This window comes from Elephas maximus, chromosome 7 (genome assembly GCF_024166365.1).
Source record: "Elephas maximus indicus isolate mEleMax1 chromosome 7, mEleMax1 primary haplotype, whole genome shotgun sequence".
In the NCBI taxonomy this organism is placed as follows: domain Eukaryota; kingdom Metazoa; phylum Chordata; class Mammalia; order Proboscidea; family Elephantidae; genus Elephas; species Elephas maximus.
The window spans coordinates 52,191,766-52,200,157 of record NC_064825.1 but is presented as its reverse complement, the minus strand read 5'-3'; positions in this window follow the sequence as shown (position 1 = coordinate 52,200,157).

Genomic DNA, 8,392 nt, shown 5'->3' with positions numbered 1-8,392 from the left:
ATACCACTCAGGGACTCCCTTGACAGGCAACATCACCTTTAATCCTAACCATATCCTGTTACAGATGAGAAGACTGAGGTCTGAAGTGAAAGCGACTTGCCCTAGCCAATCAGCAGATGCCTAAATCAGGACTCAAACCTAGGTCTCTTGAGGCCAGCACAGGCTGGACGGCCTGGCAGAGGCTCTTCCCCAGGGGTAGAAGTAGCTAGCTATTCCAGAAGGGGGGCTGCTCAGGGCTGCTCGGGGACCTCTTCCAGAGAGGCGGCGTGGGGGCAGCCTGGGGGAGGGTCCTGTGCTTGCAGGAAGAAGACTGTCAGGTGCTAATATTTCTCTCTCTGTCTCTTTTTCTCCCCCTCTCCCTCCCCTTTCTCTGATGGTGGAGCTAATTGTACCTGAGATTGTTAACACTGTCACCAGCACCTGACAGCCTGCTCAGAGAGCTCACAGTGCCCTCTCAGGCACCCTCATCCACCCCCGCTTGCCTCAGTCTCTCAAGTCTCCTCAGGGAAGAACAAGATAAAGACTAATTAAGCGCCTACTATGTGGCCCTTGCAGTGTGAAGCACTTCACATTCATTACCTCATTAAATTGTCCAGCGAGGTCTCTAAGGGCTTTGGCTCCCCCTACCTCCTGGCAGCTCCTGGCCCCTGGTTTCCCTAGCACCACTTCCCCCACCCTCACCACCACAGGTCAACTCTGCCTGCACCTGCCTCTGGCTCCAGGGCAGGGTAGCCCTATAGCAGTAGACGTGCACAGGTGCCTGGGAACTGGGCATCTGACTCGCAGGGTCTGCAGTCTCCATGGTGGGGGACAGTGGGAGAAGTAGGGAGAACAGGGAGGGGCAAGGGAAGGCAGGCTTCTGCAGACCAGCCTCAGCCCACACACACCCCGCGCACACTGGGCCTGCCGCCCAGAAAATCAACCTCCGGAGCTGCACTCCCCTGGGCCCCAGTTCCTGGAAGGTGGCACTGCTGGGATAATTGATCTGACTGCTCTCAGCCTCCCCTTCCAGCTGCCTGGAGGCTGCCTCCTCCATGCAGCCCCCCCTGCAGCTGGCCAGCGTCACCACCAAGATGAGAATCTAAGGGCAGTCAGTGGATGATGAGCAGTGACCTGGCAACTCCTCCTCAGCCCTGCATTCCCCATTCCTCAGGAACCTGGTCCTGGTAGATGGCTGTTGCAGGAGTGGATATGGTAACTCGTGGTTGTTCATGAGCGTGCATGTGTGTGTGCGTAAGTGAGTCAGTGGAGCTGAGGATTTTTGAATGTAAGATGTGAGCCATACAGATCTGGGTTCAAATCCCAGCTTCTCCACTTCCTAGATATGTGACCCTGGGCAAGTCACTGGACCTCTCTGAGACTCAGTTCTCTTGTCTGTACAGTGGGGCTACCAATAGCAGCCACCTAAAGGGCTGGATGAGATTACGCATGCAGAGCTCTGGAGCAATGCTGGGCATACCACATTTTTTTGACACACGAAAGCTTTTATTACTGTTACTGTGAGCGTGTGCGTGTGTGCATGTACATGTGTGTACGTATAGGTGTCCCTGAGAGGCCCAGGAGGGATCTATAGTACTCCAGCAAGGGGGCACAGGCTACTCCCTGACACTTGACCCCCCAGAGTAGGAGCTATGGCTGCACTCTCAGACTAGCCTCAGAGGAGAAGGACCTGCTGTGCCTCTACCCCTCCCCCCCAAAAAAACCCCACCTGTGTGAGGGAGATGGATGGGCTGGCGGCCACCAGGCAGGACTGGTGATTAGGAGGCTAACGGCCCAGCATCCAGAGAGGAATGGGAGGGAGGGAGGCTGAGCTGCCGGGCCATCCATCAAGGCTGTCGGCCAGCAGTGCTGCACAGCCAGTGGAGGAGAGGTAAGGGGAGAGCAGGGGAGGGCGGCAGGGGAGTGTAGGGAGACCCAGGGCCAGACAGCCAAGCCCAGCCCAGCCACTGACCCTGAACTGTAACCCTGAATGATTCACTGCTACCTTGGGGCCTCAGTTTCTTTATCGGGACAATGGGGGTAAAGGTCTTTCTCTGCCACATAAGTTCCAGCCACAGCAGGCTCAATATTAGGCCTCAGGGCCAGGAAGAGCCCCACAGAGAGTATGAGGGGCTCAGGCATGCCCTTGCCTCCTGCAGGTATCTACCTTAGTCAAAGACCCCGGAGGGTGAAGAGTAAAAGGATTGGAATAGTGTCTGGGCTGGGAGCCCAAATCCCGTGCTAAACTTGGCCAAGCTCCTAACTTCCCAGGTCCTTCCCTGGGCACCCCCACCCCATCCCACCACACAAATACATCCAAGCCAATCACCTGACAGAGGCAGGAAGAGACATAAGCATAGCCTTGCTATGCAAATTTTATTCAAACTGAGGGAAAAGTCACCCATGGGCCCTCCCCACCTTTTGGAGGTAGCGATTATCTTGAAAAGTCCTGGCCAGCAAGACTGGGCAAGACCCTAGCAAAGTCCACAGGCTCAGTTTGTCTCCAGCAATCTAAGTGGGATTGTGCAAGTCCCTTTTCCTCCCTGGGTTCATTTTTCCCGTCTCTAAAATGAACTCTTCCATTTAAAAAACAAACAAGTGACATCAACAACAGAAGTCTTCAGGGCTCCTCTTTCCTGTGAGAAAAACTGCAAACTCCTCACTGCCCCCACTGCTTCTAGGCCTACACTTAGGTACTCTGAACTTCAGCCACACCCCCACCACACTGTATGTTTCACCTCTGGACCCATACTCAGCTGCTCCACTTCCTCTCACCGGACAAACTCCTCCTCACTCACCAAGGGCCAGAAGCGTTGCCTCCTCTTCAAAGCCTTTTCCACAGACCTGGTAGAGTTGAGCCAGATCCCCTGTTGAGTCGCCAGTGCTCCCTGACACCTTCCGTGGGGCCTAGTTCAGGATGTGTCTATCCCCCCATCTTACTCTGACCTCCCAAAGGTCATGACCAGGCTGGCCTGATTCCCAGGAAGGGGGTAGGTGGGTAGTGTTGGACAGCCCAAGGCCTCAAACAAGGATCCAGCTCAGAGAAAGTAGAAGGAAGCGAAGGAGAAACAAGCAAGAGAAGGAGGGAGGGGCAGAATTACTGTCCCCAAGGTCCTTTTGGATTTAACAATCTGAATTCTATTTCCTTGAATGCCACTGCAGATGGAGCCCCCATGTCCTGGTCCCTGCCCCATCCCCTAAATCACCTCTACCCTGTCCCCCTTGGGCCCCAGTCTCCCTCGGGGCCCAGCCCTGTTGCACACACCAGCACAGAGGCCCCGAGCCAAAAGGGTTTCTGGCCTCTGCCACTGCACCCTGACTGGAGGCTAAGAGCACCACACGGTCGTCATAGTGATGCTTCAATATTGTCATCACTAATTCATTGCCAGAGCCCTGGGAGGCCAGCAAGGTGTGAGGAGAGCTAGACAGAGCTGATCAGAGCAGACACTGGGGGCAGGAGTCTTGGGGCCTTGGGCCTAGTGGGGGGCAGGGACTAAACTCCACCACACCATGCAGCTGCGTCCTCCCCTCGGCCTCCCAGCACCTGTCAAGGAGGAGGAGCACAGGAGTCTGTCCTGTGCACCTACTGTGTGTCCAGCTCTGTCCAACTGCAGAGTTGGGGGCGGTTCAGAGAAGGCTGGGATGGAAGCTTCCACTCCCCCAGCCTCTGTGAGTGTGATATCCTGGCCCTGCTCTCCTGAACAGGGCAGGGAGATGTCCTTCCTCATGTCACAGGGCCTGAGGAGGGGCCTGAGTGGAGGCAAAAGGGAGGGAGGGAGCCCATATGTTCTGCCCCCTCCAGGCAGATGCAGGCCAGACACTGCAGCTCATTTAATTCTCTCCAAAACCTGCAGGGTCAGAATTATGACTCCACTTTACAGATACCTGGATTTCTCTCTGCACACATCCTCCCAGTCATCCCATTCCCTTCTCCAGCAAGACTTTCAGGATGCACCCCCCCCACTCCCTACTCCCCATCCTTTGAACTCCCAGGGATGGTGGCTGAGGGTCCCAGGCTGGGTTGATGGTTCCTCCTTCTCTCACGACCACCATTAAAGCAGAGTGGAGCTGTCCATGGTCCTAAACCCTCCCAGACCTCACTGGAAGCCTGGCTTCTTTGCGTTGGAAGTCACCAGCTCATCAACCTGTGGAGAGAAACCAGGGAACAGGCACTTCCCTACCCTCCTCTCAGCTAGTTCTTAGTGACAAGGAGCCTCAAGACAAGGAACCCATTTGGAGCAGGAGAATGGGAACTTTGGAAACTAACATGCATCCACTCAACAAGCATTTACTGAGCACCTACTGTGTATGGCCCTGTGAAAGGAGCTTGGTATATACAATAGAGAACAGAACAGACCTAATTCCTGCCCTTGTGGAGCTCTTGGACTAGTAGAGTCAGCAATGGGGTTTGCTTTACACATATTAACCCCTCAATCCTTACAATATGTATGAAGGGTAGACATTGTTATACCCATTTTACAGTAGAGCAAACCGAGGCTTTGGATAATAAAGGAACCTGCCCAAGGCCACATAGCTAGTAACCAGTAAAGGCAGGGTTCAAACCGAGATATGTCTGACTCCCAAGTCCCATTCTTGGTCTGTTCCTATGGAAGGTTCACAGACCTAGTCTCCGTCCTCAAAGAGTTTATAATCTAGTTCACCTGCCCCAGTCTTCTTCAATAAACACCACTGGAAAGTGTCTTCTGAGTCGGATATGAATCACTCTGGCTGCAGCTCTGACTTGGCCTTTCTTTGTTGGAAACTCACTGGGGCAGAGGATCAGCTTTCATCTCCTTCCAGACACCTGGGGTGTTTCCATGAGCTTCAGCCCCTTCTCCACCCCCACCTTGCACAGAGGCCTCCCCCCACAGGAGGGTGCGAGGTGTGCAATCTAAAAATACCTTAATCCCTCCCTGCTCTCGCTCTAATTAAGCTGAGTGAGTCACTACTTTAAGTAATTTATTGCTAGTTACATAATTGCTTTAATATTTGGTTCTAGAACTGGGGAACAAAAGTGCCCCTCTTCTTTTTAGGGAATTGCTAATCCACAGAGTAGGGTTTAAGGCCCCTGAGGAAGGATGTGGAGAGTAGTGGAGTCATCTTGGCCATCCCCCTGCTCCAGCCCAACATATGGCACACCTGGTCCAGGGAGGAGTAGCTTGGTGGGAACACCAACTCTCTGTCACCTACTCGGTGGGTTCCTGAGGTCACCATTCCCAGCTGATCCAGACCTCAGACCCAGGGTTAGCCCTCAAAAGACCATAGCTTGCACATCTCTTCCCTCCCTGGCCTCATGACCTCTGGCCCCATAGGAACCAAGGCCCAGAGAGGGTGAGCCATTCCTTGGTGTCTCCCAGCTTGTCAAAGACAGCCTCACTCCAAGTGCCAGATTGTCAGCTCAAGGCAAACCCAGCACCTCTCTTAGCCCTGTAAGATATCACACCCTCACCTTTTGGACCCCCTTGGCAGTAATAGCTGTGCAGAATTGTTAGCCATGCAGAAACAAAGAGGGGAGGTGCCAAGAGCCAGCTATGGAGGGCACATAGTAGGTGCTCACACAACGGATGTTTGCTTCACTCCATTCCAATTAGCAAGGAGTTATTAAGCACCCCGTGTGCACTCACACATCCTTGATCTCATTAGCGCTCTGCCTGCACTCACGCAGCCCAGAAAGGCAGCCAAACTGTGTACCAGGTGCATTACCCTCTCTGTCTCATTTAATCCTCACCGCAGCCCTAATGAGGTGGCGCTATTGTCATCCCCCTTTCACAGATGAGGAAACAGAGATGGCACAACCCACACAAGGTCCTGTAGCTAAGAAGTGGAGGAGCCGAGCTTTGAACCAGGAAATAGTCGTCAAGACTTGTGCTTCTAATCACCCCCCTCTACTGCCTCCCTTTCCACCACTCTCTAGCAGTTTGTCAAACTGTGGTGGCTTTCATATTGCTGTGATGCTGGAAGCTATGCCACTGGTATTTCAAATACCAGCAGGGTCACCCATGGTGGACAGGTTTTGGAGGAGTTTCCAGACTAAGGGAGACTAGGAAGAAAGGCCTGGCAATCTACTCCCAAAAATTAGTCAGTAGAAACCCTATGGATGAGAACAGAATATTGTTCAATACAGTGCTGGAAGATGAGCTCCCTAGGTTGGGAGGCATACAAAATACACAGTGGCTGTAACGATGGACTAGAACATACCAACGATCATGAAGATGGCACAGGACCAGGCAACGTTTTGTTCTGTTGAACATGGGATTGTCATGAATCAGAGTTAACTTGACAGCAACTAACCACAACAACACTGCCTCCATTTACCACACTAATGGCATGGGTTAGGAAGCAATGCCCTTGCCCTCTGAGCCTAGGCCCTGAATAATGAGGATTTCACTAGGCTTAGGAGTAGGAGCAGGGTACCTTGGATCAGAGAAGACAAATGAGCCTGTGTAAACTCAGAGAGGTGGCAAGGGGCAGGTTGGCTTTGGAAAGGAGTGAATTGGGTCAGATGGCAAGCCTTGCAGAAGCACAAAAGAAATTAGGCAGAGAACCTGAAAGTAATCGGCAGAGTCTGAAAAACTGAGGCAGAGGGCACTGGGCTGTGTCATCCTGTGGGTTTAAGTGCCTCCTCAGGCCCTGAGCAGTCAAGATCCATCATAGCTATGCCTGACTCGGTGCCCGCCAAATTTGTCTTTGTCCAGTTTCTCAGCTCTAATAGCCCACTCACACCCAAAGTCACCACCTCACTGGGAACAAGCAAAAATTCTTCACCCCAAAACTCGGCGGAGACTGGTCGGAAAACAGACTACGGTGCCTTGTGGCAGGGGAAAGCTCCAGTGGTTGGGGAGTATGGAAAGGTTCCTACCAAGGCTCAAGGAAGCCTTCCCGGAGGAGACACCAACGGCTGAAGGACAGGAGTTAGCCAGGTGAAGGGAAGGGAGCATCGAAGAAGAGTGTTCCAGGCAAAGGGAACAGCATATGCAAAGGCCCAGAGGTGAGAGATCCAAGACCAGTGGGGACGAGGGTAGCTCAGTCTGGCTGTGTTGTTGGCAGTCTGTGTGTCCATGCTGAGTGCAAGTGCTTCTCTGGGTGTCTGTGTGCACTGTGTGTGTGCTGAACCTATGCCTGGGCTGAATGTCTGGCTGTGCATGCCTGTGTTGTGTGTACCGGTGTTTCCATTTGTTCTGTCTCTTTTGTTTCTAGGTCAGTTTTTGAGATTCGTTCTGTGTCTCTTTCTCAGTGTATATGGTGTCTGTGTTGTGTGTGTGTGTTGTGGTCTGCTTCTCGGCGTGCAGGGTTCTTCTGTTTATTTCTGTTTATTTGTGTTTCCCTGTGTGTCTCTATGCCTGGATAGTGTGTGAGTCTCACTGTGTTGTGGGTTTGTGGCCTGGACACTCAGGCAGCTGGGGCGGAGGAGAAGCCTGGGGCACGGGGTACTAGAGCTGGGATCCAGTTGCACACAATAACACCTAATGGTCATCAAGTACTTAGTGGGGGAGAAGTGCACCAAAGATGCTAATTAATGATGATAATGAGTCAGCCATCAGAGGCCCAGTGGAGGCTGAAAGTGGGTCCCCACTGGCACACAGACAAGCTGGCTGGGCTGAGTCCCTAATCCCCTAGCACAATGAGGGGCCTGTCCTCACTGACTCATCTCCCAGGGAGGCCCAGGACCCAGGCTCTGAACAGCAAGAAGGATTGAGGTCACCCTCTGGGAGGAAGGTCTTAAAAGGGAGGACTTTTACTAGCCTTGGCAGTGGAGAGGTCAAAAGTGTCATCAGGAGGTGAGTTAGCAGGGACACAGCTTTGCTCTTGGGTGTCACGGTCTGGGGGAATGGTTGTGGGTACCATGGGTGGGTGCTCTGGAGTATAGAAGCAAGGCAGGATAAGGCAGGGAGGGGTTCCCTGGAGGAGGGCCTAGAGCCAAACATCCCTGCCTCGGTGGGTGAAGGCTGATGAATTAGGCCTACAGCTCAGGTGGGGGATAGGGAGTGGGGTGAGGGGGATGGAAAAGATATGGGATTGGGGTGGGGGGCTGTGACTCCTCCTCTGACCTGTCATGTGACTCACACGTCCTCAGCTACACCTGACACAGCCTATTGCCTCTCACCTGGATCTATCTCCACACCAGCCTTCTCACTGGCCCCTCTAATTCACCCTTCATTTTGAGCTTCCTAAAACCCAAAGCTGACCACAGCCTGACTCTGCTAAACCCTCCTCAGCCTCCCTGTGTGAGCCGGGTCTCCACTACTCTTCCTCTCCACCACCCAGCCCTTCTTCTTGCCCATGAGCCCAATATCTGCCACCCTTGACTTTCTGCTATTCTCTAAGCCTTTGCTCTGCTGGGCTTTGTGCCTGGAATGCCCTTCTTCCTCTCCTCCATCTGGAAAATTCTCATTCATCCTTTAAGGTTCAGACT